This window comes from Pygocentrus nattereri, chromosome 13 (assembly GCF_015220715.1).
Source record: "Pygocentrus nattereri isolate fPygNat1 chromosome 13, fPygNat1.pri, whole genome shotgun sequence".
Lineage (NCBI taxonomy): Eukaryota > Metazoa > Chordata > Actinopteri > Characiformes > Serrasalmidae > Pygocentrus > Pygocentrus nattereri.
The window spans coordinates 8,639,114-8,651,726 of NC_051223.1; the positions used below are offsets into that span (position 1 = coordinate 8,639,114).

Consider the following 12,613-nt stretch of genomic DNA (forward strand, 5'->3'; position numbering starts at 1 on the left):
CAGAACAGGGAGAGGGGCTGAGTATGAGATCAATATAAGCATGAAAGCAGGAAAACACAGATTTGGCAGCTTTCCACCAGTTTCGTTGGGATCAGGAGTTCGGGGGGAACTGTATCAGGATCTCAGACTATTTTATCGTCTTTGTTGAGGTCACGTTTCTTCTCTTCCTGAGCAAGGTTAGTAATTAACCATCTTTCACCTCTAGCTACGTTTGTGCAGAGCAGGGAGGCCCAAATAACAGAAAAATCATGTGACTGAAACCCTAGGACAGAGAGTGCCATCAGTTTAAATGTTTTTGGTCATAACTTTATTTGAACGTCATAATTTTGCAAGATTGCAAGACATTGCAAGACATTGCAATGGAATCTTTGCATGCATCCTCAATGACAGCATCTACCATCCCTTTCAGTGCTGTCCTTAAGGGCGTTTTCACACGTTCACACCCAGGACTAAGTTTGGGCTCGTTTGAGGGAGGGGTTTGTTATTGAACTGTGGATCGATCTTGCTCTTCTATACGACACTTTTTCTTGGACAGAAACACTCAAGCAGGACAACTGAGAGTTTTTATAAACCACTTTGAACTTGAATGCCTTCTGTGGTCCATATATCTATGAGGCATTACGTCTCCTCCACTGTCCAGAACAATCCTTTCCCTGTCATCAGGAAACTTGGAAAGGGAAGGGATGCAATAAGTTGAAGGGAGTTTGTGCCAGATGGCTGATCTCCAAGTGCTCATCCAACAAACTTCCCTCGATTATAAAGTAAGGGAATGGACTGTAAACTGGCGCCAGGGATCTGACCAGGGCAAGCAGACGAGGGCATGTTATGTACAGGCATAAGAAGTCTTCAAGAACAACACACAGCTCTTCAACCATGAATAAACTTCTGCTCTTATATAATTGGTGGTTTGCAGAGCTGCATTAGTCCCGTGTGACATAAACATTCTGACAGACTGTATCTTGGGGAAAAGCAATGTAAATCAAGCAGCCCCCCCACAACTATCACCACTCTCCTCCTCTCCATCTCATTCTCTCAGTCACTTCTAATTACACTCATCTTCCTGCTCGGTTGCTCCCTGCTCTCCTCCCCTCCTCACACTCCTTCACTCTCCTTTAATCTCTTTTCTGCTCTTCGCGCTTGTTTTCCCCACATGTCGTATGATCGGTGTCTTCATTACCTGTCAAAACGCCTCTCAGAGTCCCTCAGCCAGGTGAGAGCTGTATCACTGGGTCAGTGTTGATGTAGAAGTGTTAGAAATGTGGATGAAAGATATATATTACAAAGAGGTCCCTGAAAAAATCTGTAATTTAATACGCGAATGATCTGAAGTCGGTTTGGCTGGATGAAAAAGATGGAGTGACAGTGGACAAGTATGTGGAGCATGAGATTTGAGAGTGGAGGCACTATGGAGGCTTAAAACTGAAGAAACCGTGCTCATATACTGCATATGCTTATTCACATATACATTTTACACTAACATTACTACATTAATATTAATATTATTATTAGCTCTAATCATATTTATATATATATATATATATATATATATATATGTGTGTGTGTGTGTGTGTGCGTGTGTATAAACATACATATATGTATATTTATAAATATAAAGAAAAGGTTTAGTCTTAGAAGTTGGTTGTACATTTTCTGCCTCTCATAATCCAAATAACCCCAAACACATTCAGTAATACTCAAAAATGTTATACACAATTTAAAAACAAAAAGTATATTATTTTTTGTGATGATTATTGTGAATATTTAATGTTTTACATTTTTATTATATATCAATATATTATGATAACACAATATAACAAGCATTATTATTATAATTACTACTACTACTGTCAATAATGAAAATAACATTATTATTATAATAAACATCATTTTATTATATTTATAAACAATAATAAATAATAAGAAAAACTTTTTAATGTTATAATAATAACAAAAAAACAACAATGTTGTTTTACTAAAATTCACTGTTTTACCATTTAATTTACTGTTATTATTGTTACTATTCAATTATTATAATTGTTTTGCTAGTAAAATAATATTATTTTATTTGTTTTGTTGGTATTGTTTTGTTTCATAATTATTTGTTTATAATAATGTTAACATACTATTATTATTATTATTATTATTGTATTGGCAGTATTATGGTTAGCAATTGTATTATTATTATGGTTTGTTTGTGTTTTTGTTATTTTGTTGTTTTTGTGTTATTAACACAATTATTATTATATTTTTATTATTTTATGTATTATTAACTATTATTAGTAGTTATTCTTATTATTGAATGTCATTAACATTCACATTTTCTGGTTTAGCCCTTCTTTCCACTAAAGTTGCAAACCATTGTCTAGAAGTGTGGCTAACAATGTAAAAGAAGTAGTTTGTTTTGTTGACATTTGTTGTCACACTGGCTCTACAGCAAGCAGATAGATAGACAGACAGACAGACAGACAGACAGACAGAAAGATGGATAGACAGACAGAGAGAGATAGACAGAAAGATGGATAGACAGACAGACAGACAGACAGACAGACAGATAGATAGATAGATAGATAGATAGATAGATAGATAGATAGATAGATAGATAGATAGATAGATAGAAAGATGGATAGACAGACAGAGAGAGATAGACAGATAGATAGATAGACAGACAGAAAGATGGATAGATAGACAGACAGACAGAAAGATGGATAGACAGACAGAGAGAGATAGACAGATAGATAGATAGATAGATAGATAGATAGATAGATAGATAGATAGATAGATAGATAGACAGACAGAGAGAGATAGACAGATAGATAGATAGACAGAAAGATGGATAGATAGACAGACAGACAGAAAGATGGATAGACAGACAGAGAGAGATAGACAGATAGATAGATAGACAGAAAGATGGATAGATAGACAGATAGATGGATAGACAGACAGACAGACAGATAGATAGATAGATAGATAGATAGATAGATAGATAGATAGATAGATAGATAGATAGATAGACAGACAGAAAGATGGATAGACAGACAGAGAGAGATAGACAGATAGATAGATAGACAGAAAGATGGATAGATAGACAGATAGATGGATAGACAGACAGACAGACAGACAGATAGATAGATAGATAGATAGATAGACAGATAGATAGATAGATAGATAGATAGATAGATAGATAGATAGATAGATAGATAGATAGATAGATAGATAGATAGATAGATAGATAAAACATGCTGTTAAATCTTACAGCTTTACCTTCAGTGTGAACTCTGCTTATATCAGTCAAACTATCTCCCTTTGAGAAGAACACTTTATGAATATGATGTCATTTCCATCGTTTCCCCTCATTATAGAGAAAATCTCACTCATCTACAACCTCCACGTGAGCAGGTGCCAATTATGCACCAGTATATTTAGACGACAACGGCAAAAAAGAGAGCGAGAGAGGGAAGTGAGGGAGGAGAGTAAGATACGCGAGTGTGGAGAGTCAGATACGCGAGCCTGTTACTGATGTGCTCTGCTTCTAATTATACAAATGACTCAAGTGTATGTGTGTATGCTAATGTGCTTTAGCCTCATAGTCACAATGGTGCCATAGCAGTCACAATACAGTAAACTGACAGAGGTGAGCGTGCTGAAAACATGCGTGCGCAGTGTGCAAACACGAGCGTGACTGACCACATAGGCTTGTTGCTGACCAGACAACTCATGCTAGTGTGCCAAACAACAACAACAACGACAACAGAACAGCTTATGGAAGCTGACAGGGAGAAAAAGACATGAAATTGTGGCAAGCCGGAGAATAGCAAGGTCCAGGGAAGAAACAGTGAGCAAACAGGTGTGCCGGGCATCACAGGTGGGAAGAGGGAAGTGCATTAAATAGCAAGAAGGGACAAAATTAAAGATTAACTGAACAGAATGTGAGCAAATAAATCCATCTTGTATCCAGTATTGTGGCGCTAATACTAGCAGATAATGTGGGATTAGAGCACTATAGCAGCCATGCTATACCAAGGCGCTGTAGTGGAGTGGGCAATGGGTTCTCTGCCCAGGCAAGCACCCCATGCCACACCAATAGGAGTTCTTGGGCAAGACTCTTAACGTTACATTCACCCACTACTGTAACATGATTAAACCGTAAGCTGCTGTGGATAAAAACTACCTGTGGAGGTTGTAAGATGATACATGCTGTGAATTGGATACAGTTCGATTTCATGATATAAAATGTGCAATAACATATAAAACGTGCAATAAGATGATCCATTCCATTCTTAACCATGATACCCATCAACGTAAAAAACTCTGCTGTCAGAACTGGAAACAACTGGTTTGGTTCCCAACTTTGGATAGTTGGCTAGCCAAGATGTTGTAAAGGGTGAGGTTTCCCATTCAAGTGTAATAGTGATAGACAGAGCAGTAGACTCAAGTGCCTGAGCACTCAACATGAGGATCAGATAGAGCTAATACCATAAAATACGCTAACTCATTTGTGAAGACGTCGTCCAGATGTGTCAGTTACTGGAGTCAGAAGAAAGGTTAGCCATAAGAAGCTGGAGAATAGAAAGATGTAAATAGCTATAGATTTGCACCTCTATTCTGTTGTGGAGCCCACCGCTGTTCTCTTGTACACTCCATCCATATCTGGTTGTAGACTCCACCTCTATTTGGTTATAGACCCCACCTCTATTTGGTTATAGACCCCACCTCTATTTGGTTATAGACCCCACCTCTATTTGATTGTAGAGTCCACCTCTATTCAGTTACAGACCTCACCTCTATTTGGTTACAGACCCCACCTCTATTTGGTCATAGACCCCACCTCTATTAGATTGTATTGTCCACCGCTAATTAGGAGTGGAGTCCATCCCTATTCAGAGTTCGCTTCTAGCCAGTTTTAGAGTCCATCTCTATTTGGTTATAGACCCCACCTCTATTTGATTATAGACCCCACCTCTATCTGATTGTAGAGTCCACCTCTATTTGATTGTAGAGTCCACCTCTATTCGGGTATAGACCCCACCTCTATTTGGTTATAGACCCCACCTCTGTTTGATTGTATAGTCCACCTCTATTGGGTTATAAAGTCCACACCTATTTGGTTATAGAGTCCACCTTTATTTGGTTATAGACCCCACCTCTATTTGATTGTAAAGTCCACATCTATTCGGTTATAGAGTCCACTTCTATTTGGTTATACAGTCCACTTCTATTCAGTTATAAAGTCCACCTCTATTCAGCTGCGGACAAGCAAGCAAGCAAGCAAAGTTTATTTATATAGCGCTTTTCACAACAAGTGTTGTCACAAATCAGATTTACATATAAATCCAGTTCCGACCCCCCATTAGCGTCACCAGTGGCGACAGTCGCAAGTTAAAACTCCCTAAGAGCAACAGGAAGAAACCTTGAGAGGAACCAAGACTCAGAAGGAAAACGCTCCTCTGGTCGACACCAGACAGCAAACAGCATTAGTATAAAGTATTACTGTACAAAACGGGGAAAACAGGCAGAGCGATAGTTAATTGGATTAGTATTAGTTTATGCAGGAGCAGCATCCGGACTTCTTTCTGTTGTGGATTCTGTGGTTTGCTGAGTGACTGAGCCCCATTAGAAATGTTCTCTCACTCATTTCAGTCAGAAGGCAAGCGGCATACTTTAAGACAAGATTAGTGACCCAGCGTGAATATTCATACAAATTATCTAAATAAATAATAAATGATCACAATAATCCTGAGGGAAAGTCTTAAATTGTAATTTAATTAATGTTTTCTTTTTAATGATTCAATTGTTTATGACTCTTTAGCTCTCAGTTGCTGCCATATCCCATAATGCTGTGCGGTTTGGCTCATTTGTGAAGTCATAGTTGTCTTGTGTTTATATTGGTGATCACACTTGTAATGCTCAGATAGTCCGGCTTGCCCCTCTGGTTACTAACTGGACTTATTTTCTTGACCACAAAATCAAATGACCATCAATTGGGCTCTACAATAAGCAAACAAGCCACAGATTTTGCTTCAAACACTGATTCACACTTTACCAGTGGATGAACAGAATATAAGTAAAAGAAATAAAGCCCAGCCGGAGAAGCACAAGAAGGTCTTTTCTTACCTGCGCGATAGCCTGAGCGTGAAAGTTCTCATAAACGGCTGGAATTCCGCGCCAGACGGACTGGGACTAACAGGTGGGAAGGAGGGAAGTGGGATGAGAGAGAGATGAGCGAGTCAGTGTGAGAGAGAGAGCGAGAGAGAGCGAGAGCGAGAGAGAGAGCACAGTGGACGCTTCTACGCAGTCTTCATCCAGCTTCAGCATCTATAATTTAGGTGAAGCTGAGCAGGGAGAGACGTCGGAGATAGTGAGGGATGAAATACATAGACAGAAGAAATTAAAAGTGAAAAGAGGGGGAGGAGCGACAGGAAAAAAGAAGGTGGTAGAGAGAAATTCCTTGAGAGTGTGTGATGCGTCTGATGTTATGCGAGTGACTATCTCTCTCTCTCTCTCTTTTCCTTCTTCTGTCTCTCTCTCTCTCTTTCTTTTCCTCCCTCCCCCTTTTGCTCTCTCACCCACTGCAGCATTGTGAGACCAACACGCCTGTGCGCTGTCTTTGGACTCCACTCTCAACATGCACCGCTGGGGGGTATTTTTAACAGTGCCATGTTAAAGGGACAGTTTGGTGGCACATCAAATGTACTAATACCCCCCTAAGCATCTCACCTCAAATGTCAGGCGAAGGCATGATTTGTGCCAAATGGCCATTTAATACAAATCATTCAAAACAGAGAAAGGCACAGAAGCTTCAGCAACTAAATATAATATCACTTTTTTTCAGTGTTCAGTGAGTCACTCTTTCCCTTTATTCCAGCTTCCATTCTTTTCAGGAGACTCACTTTCAGCTCCTCCAAGAACCTGCAGACATGCCTCCAAAGCTCAGTCTTAGAAGCTGGTTGATCATTTCCTGAAGTAATCAAACCCATTCAGTGGTGTTGAGGTCTGGACTCTGGGGTGGTCAGTCCATCGTTCAGCTTCTTTGTTTGATGTGTCCGTCTCCTTTTCTCAGTGAGGTACTTCTTGATCAGCTACACATCCTTTCAGACCCACAGCGCTGAGTGGTCTCCTCACAGTGGAAGGATGGACAGAAACACCTGTGGATGTTTTCAGGTCTGAAGCAGCTTGATTTTCTCCTCTCTTTCAGAGATGAAAGCTTTTAGTGCTGTTTATCTGATGCGGGCAATTTTGGTGTCTGCCAGGTTTTCCAGGTGGTTGTTAGGAGCCACATTTTCTGCTCAAGCTGGATTTTCTCAAAATGACCCCGAATAGCCCGGATCAAAACATCATCAGTTGTATATTCATGTCAGCATGTACGTCTGATGTGGCACATTTCGGAACAGTAGCCTCTTTAAACCCTTTGGGAGCACCACTGGTTCCAAAATACACTTCGTCATATTCTTTCATATTTCATAAGCTACAGTCAGAAGCTGGGCGTCGTACGAGGCTGTAACTCTTCTCTCCAGTCAAACAGATGGTGATGGTCATTTTAAACCCTTATAATAAAAGAAGCTGAACTCTTTTTTTCTACTGAAAGTCGACCCGTTTTTCCCCAAATCTGGGCTATAAACTACAAACAGACGGTGTTTCTTCAGTGATCTGCTCTGTAAACATTACTTTTATAAAATAATACAAAGAGCATCTGAGATTTTTGGCTTTCAGCTGTAAATTGTAAGCATATAATAATATGTGTGACCATAAAACACATGTTCTGTTAATTTGAGGGGAACTTTTAAAAAATAAATTAATTAATGAATTAAATAAATAAAATAAACATTTGCATTTATTTCATGCAGTTCCTGAATAATTTGCCTTATGATTTGGTCATGGAAATTCAGAAGGACAAACAGATGGCAAACATGGCACAAAAAAAAAACAAAACGCCACTGCACGAGGGACGAGACTTTGTATATCAAATTGTTGTGAAACTTGATGGTCTTGTCATGAACTTGAGGATTAAGAAATTAAGGGTCAAATCAAACCCCTTTAAGCTGTTAGCCTTGTCCTCAGGTCAAAAAAGAAAAAGAAAATAGAGGTGCCATTTTCCGTTATCTAGTTTTCCTAATTTATTACTATGATGGTGATTTGAACAGGACTGCTATTACTGGGGGAGCTCTGAGTTCGGCAAATTACAGAAGACAATACACTCTGGAATTATTGCTTAGCAGACTTTGCCGATTCCGACTGGATTAAACTCTGAATCACTCAGTTCACAGTAGCTCCCCAGATCAAACTAATCCAGCTCCAATATGGCTCAACCTGTACATAAGGGTCATTTTGACTGGAAAATAAATGGATAAATGGTGGTCTCTGACTTTTGCACGGCGCCATAGCTAACAAGTAACAGAAGCTTTGCCGAGCTGCTAAGTAATCTCAAACAAGACTTGTTTACGTGGTGTCTGGCACTGTATGACAGGCTATTATCTATAAAAATGAGCAGAAGTACTTAGCATAGCTCAGAACAGTAGTAGCAGCCATCTTGAAGCCTAGCTTGCGCTCATGCTCATTTTACACTACACGTATCGATTTAATGAAGCAAAACTTTCAACATCATTTTGTGAGTTTATCCTCATGAACTCACTGGCTTCCATCTAAGAGCTATAATGTGCAATAAGTTATGACCTGACAAGGCTAGTAAGATTAGCGGAGACGATTAGCATTTCGCTGTTGTCGGAAGAAAACCTCGTATCTCCAAAATGGCAACTTTACAGGACAGGGCTCTCAAGTTTTTAAGGTTGGTGGGAGTGAGATTTTTTTTTTATCACAGACACTGGGGGCTCCCATTTAAAGCAATGAGGCTCAATGCCAGCCATTTTGACGGTCATGATTGCCGAGAGTGTTCCATCCAGAGCCAAGGCATTTCTGGTTTTGTTCTTTTCAAGCCCACCATGGAAAAAACCCTCTCGAGTGTGGGAGAGTTAAAACCAATTTGAGCGATCTATATTCTGATTGGCTCAATGAGAGTACCTTATAATATGCAACCGATGGATTGGCTGAATAGGGTGGGGTAACTGGGTAACTTCTCTGAGCACAGAAGCGCTGTGACCAGTGGCTGTGACTGGTTTGTAGACAGGGCGAATTAATTTTTGATTGGATTTTTTTTTTTTTTTAGAAAAAAAAAATCAAGAGTGAGAAATAGCATGTGTGGCTTATGAGCGTGTGAACTCGCTGAGGTGCGTGTGTCTCACGCTCAAAGCGTGAGACTTGAGAACAATGTTACAGGAGAAGGAAAAAACCTACTCTACTTTCAATGGACGTCTATGGAACCAGAATTTTTTCCAAGTCATTGTAGGTCATTTGTTTTAATCCATTCATCATGAAATTTACACACAATGTAAAGAGCAACAGGTATTTTCAAATTATGTCAAAAACTGAAAAACGGCAAAAACAGAGATGCGAGGTTTTCTTCCGACAGCAGCGATTTGTCTGTTGTTTATTATCTTAAAGACCTTAGACTGTCCTTCCCTTCTCTGTGATCATTTCAAGCCACGTCATCTACTATTGTCACCTGCTAACTACTATTTTCGTTGTCTCATTTTGGGTTTAATTCAAATGGGAATGCCAGCCTAAGACTAGCACTAGCGTTTAACATTACTTGTCGTGTTCACCACTGTTCCCCTCAGTCTTGTGAATTTGACGGAATTAATGATTTTGCATCCTTTTTGTGTTTTTGTTTATCAGTGTTCTCTCACTACAACACCCAGCATGCTTTACTCAAACACAGCATACATATTCGTAATCCCCCTCTTACAGCGATAAAGAACTGCTGCTGGCGCTGCCACCGACGGAGAGGCTAATAAATCCAGATGTGGTATTTGGCTTCCTGGCAGTAATGATAGCCGTCATTAGCCAGCTGGAGGATAACAAACACATTTCAAACAGCTTGCGCCCAAACATCCACCCAGAGGCAGGTGTAGTTTTTCACCTTCTCACCTTCAAGATGCATCACCAGAAAAGGATTTTCTTAGTTGTCGAACCATAAAATCTCGCTGTAGAGGTGACTGAGGCACGACTGAAGGATCTGATTGAGCACAACAGATGTAGCGACGGTTAAACGCCTGCAGTTTGCACAAAGCTAATTAGCGTCCATACGCTTCCATTACTTGTTAGCCTTTTGGCTCCAGCACAAACTTTAGAACTAAAGAAAGTAAAGAAACAAACCTCACAGTGTTTTGGCTGATCAACTACATTTGGGTTAACGGAGAGACTGTGTGAATTAGATTTTTTCCCCAACTATATCTCTCTCTCTCTCTCTCTCTCTCTCTCTCTCTCTTTGTCTCTCTTTCCCTCTCTATTTCTCTCTGTCTCTTTCACTCACTCACTCTCTTGCTCTCTTTCTCTTTGTCTCTGTTTCCCTCTCTTTCTCTCTCTCTCTGTCTCTTTCACTCACTCTCTCTTGCTCTCGCTCTCTCTTTCTCTTTGTCTCTCTTTCCCTCTCTCTGTCTCTTTCACTCTCGCTCTCTCTCTCTCTCCCCCTCTCTGTCTCTTTCCCTCTCTCCTTTCTCTTTCCTTCTCTCGATCTTTCTCTTTCCTTCTCTCTCTTTCTCACTCTCTCACTGTCTTTCTCTCTTTCCCTCTCTGTCTCTTTCACTCACTCTCTCTCTTGCTCTCGCTCTCTCTTTCTCTCTGTCTCTTGCTCTCGCTCTCTCTCTCTATCCCTCCCTCTCTCTCCCCCTCTCTGTCTCTTTCCCTCTCCTTTCTCTCCTTCTCTCGATCTTTCTCTTTCCTTCTCTCTCTGTCGCTCTCTCACTCTCTCACTGTCTCTCTCTCTCTTTCCCTCTTTCTCTCTCTCTTTCTCTCTGTCTCTTGCTCTCGCTCTCTATCCCTCCCTCTCTCTCCCCCTCTCTGTCTCTTTCCCTCTCTCCTTTCTCTCCTTCTCTCGATCTTTCTCTTTCCTTCTCTCTCTGTCGCTCTTTCTCACTCTCTCACTGTCTCTCTCTCTCTTTCCCTCTCTTTCTCTCTCTCTTTCTCTCTGTCTCTTGCTCTCGCTCTCTCTCTCTCCCCCTCTCTGTCTCTTTCCCTCTCTCCTTTCTCTCCTTCTCTCGATCTTTCTATTTCCTTCTCTCTCTGTTGCTCTCTTTCTCACTCTCTCACTGTCTCTCTCTCTCTTTCCCTCTCTCTTTTCCTCTCTCTCTCTCTCTATAATTAGACAGTGACACTTCAGCCTGAGTGACAGAGTCCTCCGTGCTGTTTCTCACAATTTTGGTCATGGCTTTTTTCAAGACTATGCTGTTCTTATCTTTCCCTTCTGTACACAGTGTACACCCGCTTTTATGTTGCGTCTCTCTGAGCCATCAGACACCCACGCTCTCTCTCTCTCTCTCTCTCTCTCTCTGAGCCTGGGGGGTCCTTCCAGCACTCCACCGCTGTCATGTTCGTAGCTGGTGTAGGGATTAGAATGCAACACGTTTCGGACTTTGGTTGGGCCACAAAGCGCATTCCTCCGGCAGCCCCTGCTGTGACAGATTGTGGTCGCTCTGGGTAAGCAAGGGCTTTTGCAAGCTGGCCAGATGACTGGCCTTCTGGTAGGGGCTGCACACGCATACCATTTTACAGCCCCATTGTGTGAGCTGACACACAGCAGCCTTAGCAAATACCAACAATAAATGTGTGTGTACATTACGTGCGCATTTTTTAGCAAAAAATAGTATTTAACAGAAACAATTACATAAAAGCCTTAATAACTGAATGCAATATCAAATATGTCTATGTTTATTGTGTCCACTTTTTACCTTTATTACAGCTCTCATTCTTTTCAGGAGACTTGTTTTCAGTTTAATCTTAGAAGTTGGTTGCTTTTTCTGCTTCTCACAATCCAAGTAATCCCAATACGCCTGGACTCTGGGATGGTCAGTCCATTGTTTTGAGAACACCGGCTACATCTTTGTCATCCATAGCGATGAGTTGATGAAAGCTTTACGTGCCGTTTATCTGACGGGGACAGTTTTGATGGCCTACCAGGTGTTGCAGGTGGTTGTTAGGAGTCCCATTTCCTCTGTAGCCTTAATCATTTTTCCACTCCGCCTGTCGCTTATTTTTATTTTCACTTTCCTTCTCCCTAAACAAGTGGATTATCATATACCCGGGTCATTCTACAGAAACGTCCACGTTTTTTATCGATCCATAGGAGTCACCGGTCTTACCAATCATCATTGGTGTTACACATAAGAAAAGGTAACACCAGAGAAATTTTTAACGAACAATGCATTTTACTAAACGGCTGCTACAGCATCAAACGACATGTCATCAGTCATGGAATATCCACTGAAATATGTACTTTAATTATTATACCATTTGTATTCTATTTTTTCACAATATCCTCAGAATAAAGTCGGTCACACCAGTGACTTCAGCTAGAAGCTTCATATGAAATCATGAAGCTGAATGAGAAAACCTGTGAGAAATGAAAGACACAGTGGACTCACCATGTGCATGGTCTCACCATGGTGCAGCTTCATAGATCCTCAGAAAACAGGTCAAAGGAAGTCAAGTGATGTCATCAGTGTGACTTTTATTTTAAAATAAGAGATTTTTGTTACGCATTAACACCTGTGACCTGACTCCTGGG

General features: G+C 40.5%; 1 protein-coding gene across 1 annotated transcript in view; it reads right to left on the reverse strand.

Moving 5' to 3' along the window:
• Nucleotides 1-6,502, reverse strand: part of LOC108411015 (double C2-like domain-containing protein alpha) — a 71,719-nt gene extending 65,217 nt beyond the window's left edge. Inside the window, exon 1 of the mRNA XM_017682381.2 lies at nucleotides 6,112-6,502. The gene's annotated coding sequence lies outside the window, so the exon portion shown is untranslated. The remainder of the gene's footprint in view (nucleotides 1-6,111) is intronic.
• Between the last annotated feature and the right edge of the window lie 6,111 nt (nucleotides 6,503-12,613).